Below are 25,029 nucleotides of genomic sequence, written 5' to 3' on the forward strand. Positions count from 1 at the left end.
GACGTTGCAGGACAACAGCAGTAGCTGTGTGGGGTGAGTTTAGTGAATGATAAGGGGACGTTGCAGGACAACAGCAGTAGCTGTGTGGGGTGAGTTTAGTGAATGATAAGGGGACGTTGCAGGGCAACAGCAGTAGCTGTGTGGGGTGAGTTTAGTGAATGATAAGGGGACGTTGCAGGACAACAGCAGTAGCTGTGTGTGTGGGGTGAGTTTAGTGAATGATAAGGGGACGTTGCAGGACAACAGCAGTAGCTGTGTGGGGTGAGTTTAGTGAATGATAAGGGGACGTCGCAGGGCAACAGCAGTAGCTGTGTGGGGTGAGTTTAGTGAATGATAAGGGGACGTTGCAGGACAACAGCAGTAGCTGTGTGGGGTGAGTTTAGTGAATGATAAGGGGACGTTGCAGGACAACAGCAGTAGCTGTGTGGGGTGAGTTTAGTGCATGATAAGGGGACGTTGCAGGGCAACAGCAGTAGCTGTGTGGAGTGAGTTTAGTGAATGATAAGGGGACGTCGCAGGGCAACAGCAGTAGCTGTGTGGGGTGAGTTTAGTGAATGATAAGGGGACGTCGCAGGACAACAGCAGTAGCTGTGTGGGGTGAGTTTAGTGAACGATAAGGGGACGTTGCAGGATAACAGCAGTAGCTGTGTGGGGTGAGTTTAGTGAATGACAAGGGGACGTTGCAGGACAACAGCAGTAGCTGTGTGGGGTGAGGTTAGTGAATGATAAGGGGAGGTTGCAGGACAACAGCAGTAGCTGTGTGGGGTGAGTTTAGTGAATGATAAGGGGACGTTGCAGGACAACAGCAGTAGCTGTGTGGGGTGAGTTTAGTGAATGATAAGGGGACGTTGCAGGACAACAGCAGTAGCTGTGTGGGGTGAGTTTAGTGAATGATAAGGGGACGTTGCAGGACAACAGCAGTAGCTGTGTTGGGTGAGTTTAGTGGATGATAAGGGGACGTTGCAGGACAACAGCAGTAGCTGTGTTGGGTGAGTTTAGTGAATGATAAGGGGACGTCGCAGGACAACAGCAGTATCTGTGTGGGGTGAGTTTAGTGAATGATAAGGGGACGTTGCAGGACAACAGCAGTAGCTGTGTGGGGTGAGTTTAGTGAATGATAAGGGGACGTTGCAGGACAACAGCAGTAGCTGTGTGGGGTGAGTTTAGTGAATGATAAGGGGACGTCGCAGGGCAACAGCAGTAGCTGTGTGGGGTGAGTTTAGTGAATGATAAGGGGACGTTGCAGGACAACAGCAGTAGCTGTGTGTGTGGGGTGAGTTTAGTGAATGATAAGGGGACGTTGCAGGACAACAGCAGTAGCTGTGTGGGGTGAGTTTAGTGAATGATAAGGGGACGTCGCAGGGCAACAGCAGTAGCTGTGTGGGGTGAGTTTAGTGAATGATAAGGGGACGTTGCAGGACAACAGCAGTAGCTGTGTGGGGTGAGTTTAGTGAATGATAAGGGGACGTTGCAGGGCAACAGCAGTAGCTGTGTGGGGTGAGTTTAGTGAATGATAAGGGGACGTTGCAGGGCAACAGCAGTAGCTGTGTGGGGTGAGTTTAGTGAATGATAAGGGGACGTTGCAGGACAACAGCAGTAGCTGTGTGGGGTGAGTTTAGTGAATGATAAGGGGACGTTGCAGCCAGGGCAACAGCAGTAGCAGCGCGGTGCACACAGATCACACGTCAAACTGGTGTTTTGTTTTGTTTTTTCCAACCCGCACCGCAGACCAATCAGAAGACACGCGGGTCCATTTCACCCTTTTACATTTCCCGCTGACCTTGGAGATTAATTTGACCCTTTCCAGACTGAGTAGCGAAGTGACAAAACAGATTCACGGAACACAGCGAATCAGGTTGGAACCTGCAGGCTATAGGGCTTATCCCAGAAAATACAGAGGTTGTGTTATGATTAAGAAGTGCTAAACATACTGGACTCCCCATCATCTGCAGTCTATTTATGAGCAGGCTACATTAAAACAGGCTCAACAAATCGTCAGTGATGATACCCATGTTTTAAATGGCGAGTTTGTACTTCTGCCCTCTGGGAGAAGATACAAAGAACCAAAGTGGAAGTACATCAGATTTAAAAAATCGTTTGTACCAGCATCAACTAAGATGTTGAACGAGGCTCTGAAACAGCAGTAACTGTGTGAGGCTAGATTATCCACATCATGTGTGCAAATGTATTTTTGTTTGTCATTGATGTTTCATGTGTGGCTGTAGCTGGGGTGAAAGCCCAAGACAAATTTCCCTTGTGGACAATAAAGTTTACCTTGACCTTGATCATCTCTGTGTCCACGCAGCCTTAATTGTCTCGTTCGTCCTGCGAATTCCACAGGACAGTAACGTACGGCTGCTTGCCAGCATGACAACCAGACAGCGCACAGCTGATTATTCCCAGACATAATCATCCATTAGGCTGGCCGGTGCCCCGTGCCATGCTATATCTGCCTATCTGTTACCAGACGTATTATGCATTAGGGCTGGCGCACCGTGCCACTGCTATCAGCCGCCAGCACAGCCATCTCCTTCCTGATAGAGCATGCATGGCACAGCTCTCCACAGAGCGGGAGATTACTGCCGCGTCCGTCTTTGTTCCGCTAATCAGTCTGTCTCTGTTTACGCCATGCATGTAGATGAATGGTGATTGACTTTCCCTGCGGTGTTGCCAGATTTTATGCGAGAAGCATAAGCAGGAAAAGAAGTGAACAAAGCCCGCATATACGAGCACTTTAAACCTATGCGCATTGGATATTTATTGGAAAAGAGCAGATCTACAAGCTCAGAATGGGTTGCGAAGGGACGCGTTGTGACCTTGTAGATCTTTCTTTTTCACATTTTAACAACACAAATCTGGTATGGGGGGGGGGGGGGGGTCCCTGGCATAAAACATTTACAGATGGGGGTCGGCTGACCAATACATAAACAATTTGGGGTTCCTTGACATGAAAATGTAGCCTATAAGAACCACTGGTTTAACCCATTCTAGGCGGGAACCCCTTTTGGTGTTAGCATTATGTTATGCTTTAGCTATTGAAAAATAGCAGATCTACAAGCTTGTAGGTCTGCTATTTTGGAAAAATCGAAGAACCACTGACATAGAAACACAGCTTTTTCAGAAAACTGTCGGGATGTAGAAGACATTTTTAGAATCTGATCTCAGGTCAAAATGGGTTCAACAACATTAGGAAAACGAGCCCAAATATGCCCTGAAAAATGCAACACCGCAACTACCAATATTTCCATGTACTTTACAGAAAAGAAACAAGCCCAAAGATGCTTATAGTAAACAGACATGGCAACACCGATGGTGATTGACTTTCTGTCCCCCCCCCCCCCCTCTTTTCAGGGGCATCCAAACAGCAGAGGGAAGTAGCTCTGCGGCTAATTAGGCTTTTTACTAATCACACTCTCATTAGCCTTTAAGGTCTCTAAAGTGTCTCTTTCTTTCTCTGCTCTTTTTTTTCTTCCGGAGACCAGAATGGCTCTGTCGTTTTCTCTTATCGGCAAACACCCCCCCCCCCCCCCCCACCCCCCACTCCCTTTTGTTTCTTCTTTTCTTATTAGCTGGACTCACTTCCTCAAAACGGAGAGTGATGTCATAATTAGGGGGCTGTATTATAGACGTATCTCCACCACACTGTAAATAAATCAAGTGGATATTCATCATCCGAAGGGATGTCCTTAACGGATTGAGACCGGGAACGCGTCTGGGTGTCACCTTACTGTATATAGCGTTATATAACCACTTTAACCTTGATTTTTTTAAACTTTAGCTGTTGTTGATAAACCGCAGATCTACAAGCTCGTATATAGCCATTTGTGACCAGGTCTAGCAAAATGGTCCTCATCTCGCCTATAATGAAAAGGCAGAAAATCTAAAATAAACTTGATTTTTTTTTTTGTGATTTTCGTTTTTTTCCCCATATTAACACAGCTTGAATGTTGAAGAAGGTTTTCATTCCAACAGATTATTGATTTGGGCAAATTAATTAAAAATGTATACATTTATAAGTCAAAGTAGGCTAGCCAGCTCTAGGTGTTGAAATGTTGTGAACATTCAAAGGGGATTTTCTCAGCTTTTGGGTTAGAAACAATCGTGAAATGTGTGCAAAAAATCTTTGAATTAGATATTTATTCTTTCACAGCAAACGTTTTAACTCAAATTATTTGCTTCTTGGGGGGGGGGGGTACCCTGGAACAACATATTTTAAGATGGAGGGTCGGCGTCCACATACATATAATTTTGGGAGTCCTTTATGAAAAAGGTTTGAGCACCACTGCCATATTAATTAGAAACACAAGTTTTTTCAGAAAACTGTCATGATTTAGAAGTGTTTTTTTGTATAGAATCTGTCCTCAGGTCTCAGTGTGTTAACAGAAGGTCTAGGACAGGCTTTGTTTTCAGTAGGCTGAGTGGATTCACAGTAATGACCACTATAACAGCAGACAAAGACACTGAGTCACACACTGTGTTCAGACAGTGGCTGTAGTACAGTGTATACGCCTAGATCCACTTAAAACCTCATGTCTGGGGCTGGCTTTAATTTAGTTATATGCACAATCGCTATATAGGAAGGGCAACTGTGTGCTGTGTGTGTGTGTGTGTGTGTGTGTGTGTGTGCTGTGCATGCGTGCGTGCGTGCGTGCGTGCGTGTGTGTTAGAGGCCAGATGTCCCTCCCTACAAGTATTGTAGAAGTTGAGAAAGAGACATTGGAAGGACAATTTTCCTCACAAGAAAGAGTTTGGCTGATACTAGGCTGATTAAAGGCTTTAATGCCTGGATGTGTAACTGAGATATATATATATATACTATATGCCTCAAAATGCTTATTCAAATCAGTTTGTGATTGGACCCTGTTGATTGACTTGAGATTTCAGCTGTAGGTGAACTCTGACCCTTTTGTATAAATTGACTTGAATTCACTTGATGTGAATGCTCTGATGAAGGCTGCATAGCCGAAACGCGTAAGCGTTCCTTTTTGGTGTGTGCCAATAAAGAAATGGAAATGTGAGTACTTTGTCCGCCGTTTGTTTAATTTTTGGATGTGCTGCCTTTTTGGATTTTTTTTAAATTCCTATTTTTTGATGTACTGTATATTGGATTTGGGTTTGGCACTCCACTGAAAACCATTGCTGCAACCTCTTTTTCTCAACTAGGGTATATGTGGCTGCATGTGCATGCATAAAGTGAGTGGCAAATCGAGTTGGCAAAGTGGGTTTAACGTCATTTAATGCAATCAGATATGACATTTTTGTTTGGATGTATGGGCTGTCAAGGCCAGAAAGTAGTGTTTTTTGCTACTCAGTATGGCGTTCCCGCATAACTTTCGGGTATGATGATGATGTCACGCGAATACCCTCTATTACAGAAAAGCATCAGATTATAGCCGACTTAACCCAGATCAGATTCTAAAAATGTCTTCTACATCCTGACAGTTTTCTATGTTTCTATGTCAGTCGTTCTTCGATTTTTCAAAAATAGCAGACCTACAAGCTCATAGCGCGCCACTCGGTGGCGCGCTATGAGCTTGTAGATCTGCTATTTTTCAATAGCTAAAGCATAACAATGCTAACACCTAAAGGGGTTCCCGCCCAAAATGGGTTAAAGGGTAATACTGCGATGCATTGTGAGCTTGTAGATCTAACCACATTCGGTGCGCGACATCAGCGCACAACTGAGTATAGCCTATAACTCAGGCTTCGGGTTAATTATGGCAAAGCATTATGTCAAAATTACATTCATGTCCTCAAAAGTATAGTAATACTATACGGGCGGCAGTGGCTCATGCAGGGGTATAGTGTGACCGGATGGGAACCGCAAGGTTCCCCAGTCCGATCCCTGTGGGCTCCCCCAGAGTTATATAGTGTCGAAGTGTCCCTGAGCAAGACTCTGAACCCCCTGATTGCTCCCCGATGTGCAGGTTGGCGCCTTGCACGGTTTCCCCCGGCATCGGTGTGTGAATGTGTGTGTGAGTGTGAGAATGGGTGAATGAAATGCACAATCTCTGTAAAGCGCCTTGGATAAAGGCGCCATATAAATGCACCATTTACTACGTGCGGGGTGTGTGTGTGTGTGTGTGTGTGTGTGTGTGTGTGTGTGTGTGTGTGTGTGTGTGTGTGTGTGTGTGTGTGCGTTCCGCCTCTGGGTGCAGGATGCAGGTAAACAACACCATGTGGAAACAAAGAGAAGAGTGCATGAGTCAGTGTTGTTTTTGGCAGCACATTTCTAGTTTTAGTCATAGTCTCTTGAATATAGTTTTCATTTAGTTTTAGTCACATTTTAGTCACCTGGGATGTCTAGTTTTAGTCGACTAAATATCATAAGATTTTAGTCGACTACATCGACAGTTGATTTAGTCGAACAAAATGTATTTCGTCGGGCCTTGATGCCCGTTTTTACACTTGCTGAAAATAGCCGATCTACAAGCCCACAATGCGTCGCAGCGCATTCGTCTTGAGTAAAAGAAGAAAAAGTTTTGGCATCAAAATATACTTCAATAAATTATTCTCAAATATGTCTCTCGTTGCGCAAGAAAGTCGCAACACATTCTGAGTTTGCGGATCGGCCATTTATTTGATTTGACATTAATAATCCAAAGTTACTATAGTAACTCAAATCTAAAAATAAATTGTAGCAGAGTAAAAAGAACAGTATTTTCCTCTGAGGTGCAGTAGAGTAGAAGTATGAAATACCGTACTTAAAATTGGACACAATTGGCCTAATTGATAACAGACTGCAGAGCGGGTCGTTAGGCTCAGGTGAGAGTGGCGGGACACCACCACAGTTAACCCATGTTATACTTTAGCTATTGAAAAATAGCAGACCTACAAGCTCATAGCGCGCTACGAGCTTGTAGGTCTGCTATTTTTGAAAAATCGTAAAAATGCGGCACAAATCTTTGAATATATATTCTTTCAGAGCGAATTTTTTTTTTTATTTCGACGTCAGGCTGAGGGTTCCATTTGTACCTTCCTCTCTCACGGGTGCGTCTGAACAGGAACTCAGGGTTTTGTAGTGCAGGGACGTACAGTACGTGGTGGAAAAAAGTATACTCACATGTTTTACTTAAGTAAAAGTATTAATACTGTAATGGAGAAGTAAAAATCCGCTATTCAAAATTTACTTGAGTAAAATACAAAAGTATTGGTATTCATCCATCGTGCAGAATGTCCCATTTCAAAATGTCAAATGTATAAATGTAATTTAGCAGATCTACAAGCTCGCAATGCGTCGCCATGCGACACATTGGCAAGGCTATTTTCAAATGGCCGAAATGTATATGGCTGAAGCTGTCAATGCATGTTTTGTAATCAATATATACAAAGTAACTAGTAACTATAAAGTTGTCTAATAATTGTAGTGGAGTAAAAGTACAACATTTGCCTCTGAGAGTGGAGTAGAAGTAAAAAAGTATTGGAAATTGGAAGTAAATTAAAATAAAAAAACCTCAAAACTGAATGAAGTAAAGGTACTTAGTTACTTTTCACCATTGACAGGACACGTGTGGCGCTCCCGGAGAGGTGGAGCGCCCGCTGAGAGCCATTGTTCAACGAGTGAGTTGTAATTAAAAAAGTCATTAGGGTACAACAAAGGCAGCAGACAGACAGCAGGCACTGCCGTCGTTTGTCAAAATGAAAATGAGATACATAGTTATAGGAAGTAAATACAATTTAAGCTTTTCGCACACGCACGCTCTCATCCCGAGCGACTTACTCATAATGCCAGCAACATAGACACGGATATAATAGCAGACGTCAGTGTTAATTTTGTTGACTAAGACCAAGACTAACAGACTAAAAGACTAAGGTTTTTGATATTTACTCGACTAAGACCAGACTAATACTAAACAAATTCAGTAGACTATATAGGACTAAGACTAAATGGTGTGTTATTCCAGGGGTTCTCAACCTGTGGGTCGCGACCCCTCCAGGGGTCGCCAAATTATTTTGGGGGGTCCCCAATTTATTTTCAAAAAAAAGAAAGAAAAAAATATATATATATATTTTTTGCAACTGAATGGCTGGACAATGGAAATTAAGAGTTTACACATAGTACACATAGTACATACACCTTCCCTATTGATTATATCTGGTTTCAGTATTTATTTATGGTGTATTGTCTCTATTATTAAGGTTATTGTAGCAGTCAATTTATATTGGGGGTCGGGAGGGGACGGGGCGGGGGTCCCGAGACATTGCCAAAGCATTTCCGGGGGTCCCCGGCCAAAAACGTTGAGAACCCCTGTGTTATTCAAATCAAAATCTGTAACACTGCCAGACATGTAGCGATGGATGCATCACAGCAATTAAGGGTAACAGGCATTTTAAGAAAAGACTAAAGCATTGTCTTATAAACCTGAAGGAATATTGTAATTCTGATTAACTAAACCATGTAATATTACTTTGGTGAATCCACTAACCTTGTTTTTATGCTGTATTTTATATTTTTTTGTGATATATATATATGTAAACTTGTGTAGCTGTACAGCTCACATAAACTCAAACTATACAATAAGCAATTAAGGTAATCACGTACATAGAATGCAGTAATGCGGTAATCAGCACTAGAAATCACAGGGGAGACCACAGGGTTTGAATCCTGGTGGGTATATAGGACATCAATCCTAACAAATTGCAGATTTAATGTAACTCTGAGAGCATGCAAATGGATAATTAATCTTATCCCGACTGACTGCTGCAGTAATTGCAGGAACAGAACGATTTACCTATAAGCGTATAGAAAGGAGCACTTCGCCCATTTTCTACGTATCTACCATATGGTCGCTGTAATTAGCCCCACCCAGTCCACTCTGCGACGGCAAGCTGTCCTTCTCAAAGAGGAAGGTAAAAGCAAGCACTCGGTTGAGTATTTCCACGTCATAATGTCACGGGTGCACGGTTCTGGAACATACAGTCTATGTGCATGACACATAGACTTTATAAGTGACACCTACATAGTGTTACTTATAGTACTCTAGATTGACGCTGAAGAAGGCCCTCGGGCCGAAACGTCCTTACTGTTGTTTGCTGCTGGGGGAAACAAAATAAAACTTACGTAATACCAGGATACTACGTGAGTGCTGGTATTATTTTCTATAAAGCTGTCTTTCTCACCCATTGAGGTGCATGTTAAATGGCGGGATTTCTCCATAGACATAATCGATCATTTCAGTAGCAAGAGCTTCAAAATGTCTGCAAGGACTGCAGTATAGGCTACATGCACTGGACTGGAAATGTGCACGACATTATTTCACTAAACTAGAAATACGAGGAAATGTTAGAGGAAGAAACAGTATCCAACTGAATCCACCGGTCTGACAGGAATTGTCATGTAATGCACGGTGGGGCTACAGTGATTAGCATTATTGCCATCACCTGGGTGGTAAGCTGTGTATGCGTTCAACAACACAGCCATGCAAATTAACATTGACAGCTATGTGGCGACGAAAGCGTGCCATCCTTCTTAGCAAGTTAGCGACGGTAGCTAAACTATTTGGATTGGCATTGGACAATCACTTTTGGTGTGGGGTTTAGCGAAGGGTCAACCGGTCCTCACTAAAATGCTCATTTTATAAGATGCCGGTGCCATTTCTGTCAACTCACTCCGTCTCTCAGAGGAGGGCTGTGGACAGTTTAGAGACCTGCCCACCAACGACATCATCGCTAATTCCTCCTGGAATGACGGTATACACTGAAATAGAGACAATTGCACTCGCGTCAATAACACGTTCTTAAAGTTATGTTGTTTGAAATGAACCTGCACCGTGTCATTATCGTAAACGGGTTTCTTAGCTGTCCGTAGCCCACCTCTACATAGATAGATCAGTCGCACAGAGGCTTTAGCTGTTGAAAAATAGCAGATCTACAAGCTCATAGCGCGGCACCGAGTGCCAGCGAATGGACCCATTGGTTCCATTTGTACTCTCAGAGTCATAGACCGGATCGTTAAAGGGAACCGTTAAGCCAAGGCATCGAACCGTTAAAGAGGGGGATCGTTAAGGAACCGGAATCGTTAAAATCCCAAAAGATCCTGACCCTATAGACACTATTGTTACGGGTGGTTAAAACTCCTTGCAGAGGATTACGAGTAATCGCTATAACGAGCAACACGCGCGGGGGGTTGGGGGGGGGGGGGGGGGGTCTATATCCTCCACTGGCCTCCTATTAACCAATTTAAGCCTGGCGTCGAAATTTAAAACATTTCTTCTAAATCATGACAATTGTCTGAAAAACCTCATGTTTCTATATCATTAGTGGTTCTCAATATTTCATATTAAGGACCCCAAAAAATATATGTAATTGGCCACCGACCCCCATCTGACAATATGTTGTTCCAGAAGCAAAGATTTGAGTTAAAAACGCTCGCTCTGAAAGAATATATATTCAAAGATTTGCGCCACATTTTCACGATTTTTCGAAAATAGCAGACCGACAAGCTTGTAGGTCTGCTATTTTTCAATAGCTAAAGCATAACATGATGCTTAAAACACCAAAAGGGGTTCCCGCCCAGAATGGGTTAACTGTCCCACACTAAGATAAATGACACGACGCAGTTAAGAGTATTGATTTGCAGCTTATTAACACATAATCAACAGTTGAATCAGCCTAATATATTATGTGGGCCTTCCGACACCCCGGTATTCCACTCAAAAAATATGTATAATATCATATGCTAATTAGATACATTAACAGATGCAGCGGGATTTGCAGCATGGCAGTAATTAAAGTCAAAGCACGAGGGGGAAATATGATTAACGTTCAAGTTTATGAAAACGACTCTGGATATTTTGCCACCGATGTTGAGTTAATTCATTAAAAAAAAACATGTAATCCGTGGGGAATCTCAATGGTGGGGCGATATAGATGCAAATGAAATTAGTTGGATTCTGCTCGCGCACACGTGCACGGGCGCTCGTGCGCACACACACACACACACACACACACACACACACACACACACACACACACACACACACACACACACACACACACACACACACACACACACACACACACACACACACACACACACACACACACACACACACACACACACACACAGCGACTCGTGGGTATAAAGGGAGTTGAGGAGTTGGTACACATAATGTCATTGCGAACGTTTAACAGAGCACTTTGTAATGACAGCTTTCTGGAGACGTTAAGTAAATGAGACACTTGATTAATAGGATCGTGTTCGACGCAACAGAGGTCTCCTTTGTGTGTTTGCGTGCGCGCGTGTGTGCGTGTGTGTGTGTGTGTGTGTCTCCCATCCTCTCCTCCATATGCACCCACGCATACATTGTCGCTGTCGGAAAACCTCTTATCTCCATAGTCTTAACATTTCGTGATTTATTCCGTAAATCAACGGCCGCCTACTTGATCGCACTATGGCGTCACACAAAAAAAATCATCAAAAGTAGCAGATCTACAAGCTCAAAACGCGGCGCGAAGCGGCGCGTTTTGAGCTTGCAGATCTGCTACTTTCGCCCTTTTTTTGGATTCGAATCCTGAAAAGCAACAGTTTTGGACGATTTAATGACACTAAATGACACAACTATCTGTTGGAATAAAAACCTTCTTTAACATTCCAACTGTGCTAATGTGGCTAAAAACGAAAAGCACCAAAAAAAAAGAATCAAATGTATTTTGGTCAGTTGTGGCGTTCCATTAGCGCCGACTTGCGATTGAAGCCACTGCATTGGACTGGTCACATACGAGGTTTCCGCGGCCCGACAGAGCCGACATACTCTATACACAGATAGTGCACGGCGCACAAAAGCATCATTTTGTTTCTTTCTAGTAAATCAAGCCAGATGAGCGTGTACTATATGGTCGTGTGCACGTACAGGCAGCTGCGGCAGTGATTTATCATTTGATTAAAAAAGGAAAAATAAAAGCGGCACAATGCAGTCCACACGGCGTATATGGCTGTGAAGACGGCTCTCGGATATAGTACTTAAAAAGGCATTAAAAAACAAGGACAGTAAATAAGAAACACCCCGCTTTTATAATATCGTTTTGATTTTTCTCCGCCCGGCGTCAACAACAATGCGCGTGGGGGGAGGGGGGTAATCGTCCCGCCGTGGTCTTTTCGATTCATTTCAAAAGGATGGCATGAGAAAACATACGTTTTTTTACATTGCCAAAGCAAGTCGTGTCAAAATGTAATGAAAAGAAAACAGTTGGAAAGTATACATATGTACAGTTGGAGTTTGTACAGCATTGTGTATAGGGTGGTGGTGGTTCAGGGGTAGAGTGGCCGGATGGTAACCGCAAGGTTCCCAGTTCGAACCCGGGCTCCCCCAGGTTAGTGTCAAAGTGTCCTTGAGCAGGACACTGAACCCCTATTGTTCCTGATGTGCTGGTTTCCGCCACTCGCCGCCATTGGTGTGTGAATGGGTGAATGTAATGCACAATATGTGTGTATGTAAAGTGCCTTGGATAAAGGCACTATATAAATGCACCATTTACAGAGCCATGTTGCATTGCGTCGTTATATACATATAAGGGGTATAAAGCTTTTTGAAACAATCAGCAGCAATCTTTTGCAGTCACTTTGGGAACAAATAGCATTTTTTTGCAAGTGAAATATATTTTTTGTACAACTTCTTACAAGGTGAAGTATCAAAATACTTCATTTCTAGATCATTTCTAGTGCACTCACAGACTTTCTTTGCGACAAGTTCATAGTATTAGTCACTCATTATTGTTTGCTTTAGATAAAGAGTAAGAACCTTATATGCAAGAAAACACACAACGCCTAGGGCCTATACGCTTACACAGAAGTAAATCACCCACATTTACAGTGATTTGTAATCAAACTAATGAAACTATGAACGCTTGTAATACAGTTTACGAAGGAGAAAAAAAAGCCTCAGATTTAAACTGCGTTCAAAGGTAGCAGCTCTGTTTATAATTACGTTCACGGCATGCTGCAGCTCCGTCGAGCGGGCGAATAAAAGGGAGGAGGGGGGGGGGGGGGCGGAGGGGGCGGAGGGGAGGGCGATTGCTGATCCATATTATATTATGTAAGGGTTTTACGGGCAAAGCTTATCTTTTAACCTATTCTTGGCGGGAACCCCTTTTGGTGTTAGCATTATGTTATGCTTTAGCTATTGAAAAATAGCAGATCTACAAGCTCATAGCGCACCACCGAGTGGCGCGCTACGAGCTGGTAGGTCTGCTATTTTTGAAAAATCGAAGAACGACTGACATAGAAACATAGCTTTTTCAGAAAACTGTCAGGATGTAGAAGACATTTTTAGAATCTGATCTCAGGTCAGAATGGGTTAATGTCTGCCTCTCCCACTCTCCTCTCGGCGGCACAAAGAGTCAAATGCCAACAATCACGCTATAATAAGCGCCGCCGCGAGCCTCGACACGATGTTTGCATTACCGTCGTCACTCACAGAAGAGAGGATCCCACCCCCCCCCCCACCCCAATAAAAAAAGGGAAAAAGCTGGATTAGCGCTAACCGCGCGGAGCTTTAGAACCCGTATACCTGGATCACATTAGGCAGAGAGTGGCAGCTGGAGAGCTCATGGCCGCCGCATAGCGGAGCCGCTAATACATTAGAGGGCTCTTCAAAGGCGCAGAGAGGAACAGGTGGAATGGTTTTCGGGGGGGGGGGGGGGGGGGGGGGGGAGGTTGACGCGCACTTGAACAGTAGCTCCTCTAAGAGGATGGGTTATAGGTTCAAGATTCAAAGATTTATTGTTACATCTTGTGTAGGATCTTTTTTTTTTTTTTTTTTTTTTACACGTAAGAGTAAAACTGCTTTTGTTCTAGTGCCTCAAACATTGTTGCAGTAATAAAAGCATACAGTATAACAAATTATAATGAAGTTTTAAAAGGTATAATGTGGAAACTTTGCCTTGTGTTTAACTATAACATACACAATTTGAATTGTGCATGCGTCCGTGCGTGCGTGCGTGCAACATCTGCATTACTTTATTTACGAGAAGTCTACACAATTAAAGAAGAAGAATAATGTTATTTGAATCAATGTTTGCCTGTTATCTCTCCTGTGGTATATACCCAACATCAATACTTTAGTTATACTTTAGCTATTGAAAAATAGCAGATCTACAAGTTCATAGAGCGCCACCGAGTGGCGCGCTACGAACTTGTAGGTCTGCTATTTTTGAAAAGTCGTAAAAATGCGGCACAACTCAAGTGTGGACAAAATCCTATCCAGCAACAACAAAACATTCTATACGTTTTGGATCCGAGAGGCTAAATATCATCAAACGGTGGTCCGTGTCCGTGGCTCAAATGGCCAATAAATAAAGGACCATGAAATGAAAAGGGCTGAAAACCTACACGCTATAAAAGGAAAACGCTGATGCTATCGGCGTGCAGCCCATGGTTCTCTGGAGGAAAACCCTGATGCTTATCAGCGTTGGGCCCCATGCATGCATGCTTCCCAGGGTTGTATTACTCCGTGTGTACACATGTCCGCCCTCGGGGTGCATGCTGGTCTGCACATCCTCCACCTAGCATCCTCCCATTGATCTCTGCACAGCAACCCGGCGCACGTTTAATCAAAGCCTCGCTATAGCTGCTGCGGCGGCGCGCGGGAGGGGAGAATCGTTTTTATGATCTCCCTCTCTCTCTCTCTCTCGCTCTCTCTTTTTAACCCATTTAGGCCTGACCTCGAAATTTTAAAAAAATCCAGTTTTCTGAAATGAATATTTTAACGATTAAAAAAAAATAGCAGACCTACAAGCTCGTAGCGCGCCACTCGGTGGCGCGCTATGAGCTTGTAGGTCTGCTATTTTTCAATAGCTAAAGCATAACATAATGCTAACACCAAAAGGGGTTCCCGCCTAAAATGGGTTAACCTCCCTCCATTGTGCATTCAGTCTCCGTCTCCTCTCGGCAAAGTGAGACCCCCACCCCCCTTCCTCCTCCATCCTTTCCTCTTTCCTTTTCTTAAATGCCGCCATGACCACCTGGTCCTCATTCAGTTATTGATCGCCGCAGGCTATGGTGATCAGCTGTGGGTCTGTGTGGCTTTAGGTATTTAGCATTTATAATGCCCCTCGTTGCTTCAAAAGGAAGTCTCTGTAAAATACTATCAGCCCACCCGATCCCCCCCCCCCCCCCCCCCCCCACACACACACACTCGGAAAGATCTGCATGACCACGCACGCGCGCGCACACGCACACACACACACACACACACACACACACACACACACACACACACACACACACACACACACACACACACACACACACACACACACACACACACACACACACACACACACACACACACACACACACACACACACCCTGGTAGGCATTAACAAGCCATCCTCCATCAGCATTCATTCATTCATTCACAGAATGAGACCCAGTTAAGCCACCAGAGGAAAGGGCCCGGCTATATGCCATCAGTGCCCTGAGGATGCGGGATGATAATATTTCTTATCGTTTATCGTGATAAAACAATAATCGTATATCGCGGAGGTTTAATTCATGGTGAAATGGTCTTTCCGTCATGCACTGCATGGGATCAATTCACCTCTGCCGAGCATGCGCATGCCCATTTTGGGCAGGGAACCCCTTTTGGTGTTTTAACTAAGCATTATGTTATACTTTAGCTATTGAAAAATAGCAGACCTACAAGCTCGTAGCGCGCCACTCGGTGGCGCGCTATGAGCTTGTAGATCTGCTATTTTTTAATAGCTAAATTATAACAATGTTTAAAACACCAAAAGGGTTCCCGCCCAAAATGGGTTAAGAACAAACTTGATACAGTCTTTTTTTTCACTCTCAAACCAAATCTGCAGTGTTGTGTCGTTTAAGTTGTTGTGTCATTGCAAGCGTTTTAAGCACATTTTGATTATCACGATAATGCCGGGAATCGCAATAATCTTGGTCACAATAATTATCGCGACATGAATCTTTCATTATTTGCCCCTGGCATAATAAGCTATAGGCCGGGCTCTCTCTACCAGGACCATGTCTCTCTCTATTTTTCTGTCATTATGTTTATGTATCAGCTCTGTCACCCCCCGCCGTCCCCCTGTACCCCCTGACAGCACATTTTTGGGGGCACCCTTGTTATTCATGCCCTACCCCCCCCCCCCCCCCCCCCCCCCTAACCCCCCCTTTCCTGACAGGTTATGTGTGTGGGGCTGCTGAAGTCGCCAATCAAGCCTCAGTGGCCCTGATTTTATTTTATTTTTCCTCCACGACTCCGACAGAATCCATCACTCGAGGGACAATAGGACACAACAAAGGGTTGGGGAGTGTGGGGGTGAGGGGGGGGGGGGGGGGAAGGGGGCTGTCCCACTGCAGTATAGGCAGCGCGGTAGAGGTGTGTGTATGTATGGGACAGGGAGCAAAATACGGTGGAACCGCCCCATTTCTTTTGGGACCCTCAAAAGGCCCCAAAGCCGGTGGGGGGGTTGCCGCTCCTGCCCCCTTTCTTTCAACCCCGAGCCATGCTGTATATACAAAAGGTGGAGATGATGATGGGCGCTCTCATTGTGGCCCTTTTGTGGCAGAGTGCACTGAAACAATGGGCATGGAGGACCGTCCTCAAAAAGCTGCACGGCTTTACCTCTTATAAGGGTCAGGAGGGAACAAAGCAAGAAAGAAGGAACCGCATTGAGAGGGTTTTTTCTTTTTGTGTTTTTTCTCCTTTTCACGTGCGCTGAGGTGCACGGTGGCACACACAGCAATGCCGTCTCTTTAGTTTTATAGTGTTCTTTGAGGCGTGGAGGGACAATGAACAGGAGAAAGAGAGAGTGAGTGCCTGTGGGAGTGGACGGTGCGTGCGTGCGTGCGTGCGTGCGTGCGTGCGTGCGTGCGTGGCATCGGTCACTAACCTATGTGCCCCCCCAGATATACCAAAAACCCCATGCAGCAACTCAGTGTCGCCATGTGTAAGGCTTATTACGTTTCAAAATATGTTTCAAATACATTCCACATTTTGTTATTTTTTTATTCCTCAGGATGCGACACATTGTGAGCTTGTAGATCGGCTATATTTTCAAAAAGCCAACGTATAAATGTGCCTGAATTGTACATATAGGTTTTAAACTAAAGTGCTCATGTGGTCCTATAATAAATAGTCACTTCTCTAGGCCTCGTTTTCATAGACCTATAGTTGCTTTTATATTTCTCTAGCACAGGGGTTCTCAACGTTTTTGGCCGGGGACCCCAGAAAATGCTTTGGCAACGTCTCGGGACCCCCGCCCCGCCCCCTCCCGACCCCCAATATAAATTGACTGCTACAATAACCTTAAACCATTTTGGGCGGGAACCCCTTTTGGTGTTTTAAGCATTGTTATAATTTAGCTATTTAAAAATAGCAGATCTACAAGCTCATAGCGCGCCACCGAGTGGCGCTACGAGCTTGTAGGTCTGCTATTTTTGAAAAATCTATTTTTTTTTTTTAAATCTTTTTTTATTTATTTTTTTTAATAATTTGAGGACTCCCTAAAATAATTTGGCGACCCCCCGAGGGGTCGCGACCCACGGGTTGAGAACCCCTGCTCTAGCAGAACTGTTGACAGTGGATCACACAGCCCTGTCCGCCTCCATGAAGCCCCCCCCCCCCCACACACACACACAAGGGGTCAAGTCATTTCATCATGCTCATTCATTAGCCCCGTCCCTCCCGTGTCAGTATACTGTCCCCTCGGCGCTGTCGGCGGCAGCTTTCCGCAAGCTTTAAGGCACAAAAGGTGACTTCAGCCAACAGACTTTTAGGGTGCACAGTTCACACTTCACGTCAATGGAGCTATTGTTCAATTAAAAGACTGATTTTGGGAGTCCTGCCCTTTTTTCTTTTCTTTCAACGTGCGGCCTCCGTATTTCGGGGCATGTTGTTAATTGTCTTTTATTCTTATTAACCTGCAGTTTCAACCTGGGGATGTTGTTAATTGTCGTTAATTGTCAAAAAAGTATTAAAAGAATCACTCCCGTGTGAAGTGAGGGGCGCTCTTATCATTATACATCATCATAATACATCATCTCATGAACAACTGAATTTACGTGGTTGGTTAGCGGATTTGCTCGTCTACATATGACGTACATTTTCCCTTCATTATAGGAGGGGTTAGCGCCCCTCAAAAACCCATTCAATATCCATTCAATATGTACAAAGTTACGTTATTTGTTAGCCGATTTGCTCACCTCGTCTACATATGCCGTACATTTCTCCTTCATTGTCAATGGCATTTGATGTTTGTGTTGCCACAAATTCACGCCATATTTGACGGACATATGACCTCACTTCTCCTTTCATTGTCAATGGAAAAAATGAGACAAATATGGGGACAAAAGCTGTATATAGGAGGGGCTCGTGCCCTTCAAAAAAAAAACAAAGACATATAAAACAAAATAGTGAACATAGCTTATTTTCAAGCTCACATCACGCCACAGTGCCAAATGTTAGATCGGCTATTTTCGCTACGTGACACCATCACACGACAAAAGCATGAAATAGCGCTGATTTTGTTCAACGCTAAGAGCAGGGATGGGTAACAACTGTACTACCTCTTTTTGATCTACAGTACCAGGTGATTAAATAGGGCTATAATTGAGGTGATATAGTTGGAGCCATGATTAGCCCTTATTGTTTGATGTGCATGGAACATTTCTCCCCAGATAGTCAGACATCCAGCTACCTTTATTCGTCATGTTAAATTATTGACTTTCTTTTTTAAGTGTAATTGTTAAACGATGATTGACTTCAATGCATGTGTTATTAGCAGCCCCTAAGAGATACAAGAAATGGTTGTTTTTACGGAGCTATGTGTGTGGGTGGTTGGCTGGGTGCCTGGGTGGGTCTGAGCACGAAAACACCATGGTTGTTTCTCACCACCTGTGCGCAACCTAACACACACACAAACACACACGCACATGTTGTATATATGATGATTTCAGGTGTGCCAGTATACAGTACAGTGACAGTACAGTACAGTAGAGGGACCCCCACACGGTAACTCTGTCATTTCTGAACTGTTTCGGAATCGGCCCGGACCCCTGGATGTGCCCCCCCCCCCCCCCGGGACCCCCACACGGAGTTGCACTACTCACTTCACACGGGTGTGATTTTTTTTCCCACTGTCTGGCACTGGGTGAAGAGTTTACTGAAAGAAGCGTCTAGGCCACATGAGCAAATTGATATTTGAAATTTGTCGATCCAAAAGCTCAAAACTTCTCATGATAGGTACTGTACAGGTGTCACAAAATGCTTTTAGATGCATGCAGCGGTCCATGGAGAAACACACATTAATCTGGGGGTCCTTGACATGAAAATGTTTGAGCACCACTGGGTTTGAAACAGCATTAGGGAAACAAGCCCAAATAATAAACCACACCGAGCCCCACCAAAAAAACAAACACAACCAGTAATATTTACAAGCAACTTTACAGAAAAAAACAAGCCCGAATTAAGTCGCTTATAATAAGCAGACCTCATAGCAATACTGGGTGATCATGCTACAGTCTTGGAAAACAGAGAGGCCGATCATGTCATGACGTGGCCGAGTCGAAACGCGTTGCCCACCGCTGGATTAGAACAACTCATAAATGGCAGAACTTGACGGGAACCCCTTTTGGTGTTAGCATTATGTTATGCTTTAGCTATTGAAAAATAGCAGATCTACAAGCTCATAGCGCGCCACCGAGTGGCGCGCTACGAGCTTGTAGGTCTGCTATTTTTGAAAAATCAAAGAACGACTGACATAAACATAGCATAGCTTTTTCAGAAAACTGTCAGGATGTAGAAGACATTTTTAGAATCTGATCTCAGGTCAAAATGGGTTAATTTATGTCTTAGCTTTTTTCTTTTTGCTATATCCATTAGAATCGCGATGATTTCCAATGCCTCATCTCATTACGAGCTATGAAGTAAGTGCTGCTCCATCTTCGAAAAGCTCCGAGAGACCATTAATGGCATCAAGAAAATAACAATCACACTCCAAACTCCCGCAGGGTGCTTAATCAAATCCGCGTGGCGATACATTTTACACTGCAAGGCCCATTACTTCTAATAGGGACCTAATTTGGCGACTACAAATCATTGCTGACACGGTGGAGGCGACTACAGTGCGCTGCGCGGCGGCGACTTTTTTTTTTGGGCAAAGTTGAGACAGAATAATTGAGGGTCTCCCCCCTAGTCGATGCATCAGAGTCCCCATCAAGAGAGTGCATTCAGGGGGCGCGCTTGGCCTCTCGTCTAAGCCATTAAAGACCCGAGGACTCGATTCTACAAAATGTCTTCTAAAAACCTCTCTGTAGTTTTCTGGAAAAAATAAACATACGATTCTACAGTATGTCAGTCTGGGGTGCTCCAACTTGTCAAGGACATGAAAAATGATATGTATTTGGGCGCCGACCTTCATCTCAAAACACTTTGTTCCACGGCCAGCCATAGAAGCAAAGACAAAGCAAAGAGTTAAAAAATGTTCGCTTCAAAAATATATTACAATTTAAAAAGAAACACATTCTCACATTTTTTTGAAAAAATGTGCTCATTGTCGATCTACTATTTTTGAATAGCAAAAGTATAAAAAAATAATGGTTAACTAAGTGGTTAAAATCTAAAATGACAATTTCCCGGCTTCAATGGGTTAAGGGGTTTCGAGCGAGCACAGCAGTCGAAACAAGCCGCCCCCTAAAATCAAGTGCTTCCTTTGTATGTCGCCGGCGTGTACCTGCATGCCCCGAGTTTTATTTCCAGTTAATGACGCTCATTTCGGTTCCCGTACCCTGCCCTTACCCCCCCCCATCCCGTCAAACCGCAGCAGTGCCGACATTGTGTGACGTTTATAGCCGTCGCCCTTTAACCCATTCTGGGCGGGAACCCCTTTTGGTGTTAGCATTATGTTTTTATGTTTTATCTATTGAAAAATAGCAGACCTACAAGCTCATAGCGCGCCACCGAGTGGCGCTCTACGAGCTTGTAGGTCTGCTATTTTTGAAAAATCAAAGAACGACTGACATAGAAACACAGCTTTTTCAGAAAACTGTCAGGATGTAGAAGACATTTTTAGAATCTGATCTCATGTCAAAATGGGTTAATTTCTGATAAGTGCAAATTGGTTGTGTGCTCCCCCCCCCCCCCGTTTTTTTTTGTCATGGGTCGTGCCAAGTTTCCAGTGTTTTGACAGACTTGTTTGTGCAAGCCGTATAGCGAGGATTGATGGAGCTCTGAAAAAAAAAACGCTAGTGTATTTTCCAAAGCGCTGCTGCTGGTTATTGGTTCCTTGACGTCGAGTAAGTCTTGTGTCTGTGGCTTTCGGTGGGTTAAAAAAGAAAAGAAAAAAAAGATGACAAGCATGGCGAATACATCATCTATCTCAGATAGAATGGTGCCGAACACCTTGTTTCTCTTAAAAAACATCTGCCACTTTCCTTTAGGCCACTAAAACCGGGAAAGCACTAAAGCATGTGCGTGTGTGTCACTTTAGATTTGGACCATTATTTCATACTTTTAGCTGTTCAAATATAGCAGATCTTACAAGCTCACAGTACGCCGCTTTGCGCCGCGCTATGAGCTTGTAGATCTGCTGTGTTTGAACAATCGTGAAAATGTGTGCTATAATCTTATATGCTATAATATGTTTTAACGCCACCTAAAAAATATTTTCTCCCGGGGGGGTCCCTGGAACAACATATATTGAGATGGGGTGCATCCGCAGCCAAATACATATATAGGCTATAATGTTGGGGTTCCTTGACATGAAATAGTTTGAGAACCACTATACGTTTTTCAGAACATCGTTTAGGATTCAGAAGACAATTATTTTGTAGAATCTGGTCCTCAGGTCGTAGCGGGTTAAAGTGCGAGCAGCGTCGACTCCAAATGACAACCGACACATAGCGCTGACTCATGTGCAGCTGAGTGTCGGCTCTCGAGGTGCCAACTGTATCCAGGAACAAAAGTGCACTGTGGGGGGGGGGGGGGGGCGTCTAAGGCAGTGAGTGGTTTGCAACCCTTTTCATATCAAGGCCCATTATTTATTCTGCATTCGAGCCAGTGTTGTCTTTGTCGACTAAAACTAAGACGAAAGATGTCCGTCGACTAACCTTTTTTTCACTGACGAAAACTAAATGGAAACTTAAATGAAAACTAAGCTATGATGACTAAAACTAAGACTAAAAATGTATTGACAATTTCGTCAACAGTATACAAACTAGACTAAAATGCTAGGAAGGGGACTAGTGGACAAGAGATCCAGTACAAGTCATTTTACAATTGGTTGAATGCTGAAAATAGCCGATCTACAAGCTCACAACGCGTCGACGCGTTGTGAGCTTGTAGATCGGCTATTTTCAGAAAGTGTAAAAACAGTCATTACATTGGCATCAACGCCCACCAAAAAATAATTTGCTGCCAAAAACAACAGTGATTTGAGCCACGGACCACCATTTGATGACATGTATGTAGCCTCTCAGACCCAAAACGTTACACGATTTTGTCCCCAATGCCCTGCTGTATAGGCCTAATTATGTTGGTATACCATTAGGAGAGATAACAGGCAAACGTTCGTCAAAATAACAATGATTCTACATTCTTGTAAACTAAGTAATATAGATGTTTAACAATAATGGAACTCTTGAGAGTTAAAGACCTCCAGGGTCCATTTGGTTACCAACTCTCCCATCATTTACAGTACCTGAGGACCACCTGGAAGAACCCCCTCAAGGACCATTGGTGGTCCCCGGTTAAAAACCCTGGTTGAAAAAACCACTGCTCTAAAGGAAAAGTTAGAGACTATTTCAAGCTAGCGCTGATGTCCACGACGTTTGATTTATGGCGTCATGCCAAAGCACTTTCCCTCCCATCAGCCCTTTTTTTTTTAAATTTGCTTCCAGGAGCGGCGTTATAGGCTACACAAAAAAATGCCGCAAGAGCAGCAAGAGAATTTGTGGGCGAACGACATTATAGCTGAAGAATGATTCCATTAGGGGGCCCAATCAATCTCCCATTATGATCCTCTTTCTGCTGGCAATTTAGTGGGCAGAGGGGCCGTGTGGGCCGCAGTGAGAGTGTGTCTAATGCCATTGTCTCTCGACCACTAAACCCCCCCCCCCCCCCCCCCCCCATTCCCCTCCCATCTTCTCCACACTACTAGAATCACTATAGCAGGCAGTGGTGAGGAAAAAGTACTCGCATTTGGTTTTACTTAAGTAAAAGTATCAATACTGTAGTGCAGAAATACTCTGTTACAGGGGGGAAAATAATTCTGGGATTCAAATTTGACTTGGGTAAAAAAGAATACCAAAGGTATCAGTATCAAAATGTACTTAAAGTACCAAAAGTAAAAGTACTCTATACAGAATGTCCCATTTCAGTTTTCAAATGAGGCTATAAAGATCTTTTGCAAATAGCAGATGTACAAGCTCACAATGCGCCGCATCGCCCCGCTTTGTGAGCTCGTAGATCGGCTATTTTCGTGACTAAAGTTTTCAAATACATGTAGTGGAGTAAAAGTGCAATATTTGCATTCTGAGATGTACTGAAATACTCAAGTAAAGTACAAATACATCTAGATATTGTACTTAAGTACAGTACTGGAGTAAATGTACTTTCCACCACAGCCGTCCAAGGTTTCCAAAGGGAAGAAGAGCCCTTTGATCTTTTAATGGTCCATTGTTTCCACACTCCCACTCAGCTGCCGCGACCTAATTGGCCGGCGAGCAAGCACGCATGCACGCACCCATACACACACACACACACACACTATAGGAAGGCCTTAACTCACACCACCATATGGACATTTTCTACAGTCAAACTTTCTATTGTTGTCAATGGAGAAGGCTCCCACACACACACACACACGCATGCACACACACGCATGCACACACACAGGCACACACACACACACACACACACAAGCATGCATGTGTACACACGCACGCACGCACGCACGCACGCACGCACGCACGCACACACAAGCATGCATGTACACACACACACATACGTGCACACACACACACACACACGCACACTTCTCTCTTTCTCTCCTCACTCCCACCACATGGCAAAGACAATGTGTGTGTTTTTTTTTAAAACATCAGCTCATTTATGACTTAATGATCTATTTAAGGGGCCTGTGGGGGGGTCAGAGGGCCAGTGGGGTTAGATGGTTCTGAGACGGTCAGAGGTAAATATAGAGCACCTTTATCCAAGGTGCTTTACATACAGATTGTATTGTTACATCATTCACCCATTCACACACACATTCATACACTATACAACTTCCGACATCGACTCTGGGGGAGCCCACAGGGATCGAACTGGCAACCTTTGCGGTTCCCATCCGGTCACTCTACCCACTGAGCCACCGCCACACCCATGTGTATGCTGGGGCCAGTGGGTTGGTTCTGAGGGGTTCAATTTGTGGAGGATTAGATTGTAGACACGGGTGATGATGACCTCTCTCTACTCTGCTTCTGTTTATTCACATTAGCATTCATTCACGTCTCCCAGTGATGGACGGATGGGGATTTCATCGAAGTGTTCACTGTCCTTTGACTGACTGACTTGGGTTCATTATATAGCACTGTGTCCACACTGTGTTCATTATATAGCACTCTGTTCCACTGGACATACAGCACACAGTATCTGACCCTAACGCTATAGTCTACTCATGTGCATATACTGCTTTCTTGTTTTCTTTTCCCATTCTGGGCGGGAACCCCTTTTGGTGTTAGCATTATGTTATGCTTTAGCTATTGAAAAATAGCAGATCTACAAGCTCGTAGTGCGCCACCGAGTGGCGCGCTACGAGCTTGTAGGTCTGCTATTTTTGAAAAATCGACTGACATAGAAACATAGCTTTTTCAGAAAACTGTCAGGATGTAGAAGACATTTTTAGAATCTGATCTCAGGTTAAACTACGACTTTACTATGAATAGCCAAAAACATTGTTAAACTCACAATGACTCGCACTGCTATTATTCTGCATGCCCGGCCATCGGGTCGGGCTCATCTAGTGTGCCACGAAAAATAAAAAAATAAAAGTTAAATTGGAGAAAAAGGACTT

This window comes from Electrona antarctica, assembly GCF_951216825.1.
Source record: "Electrona antarctica genome assembly, chromosome: 22".
Taxonomy (NCBI): Eukaryota; Metazoa; Chordata; class Actinopteri; order Myctophiformes; family Myctophidae; genus Electrona; species Electrona antarctica.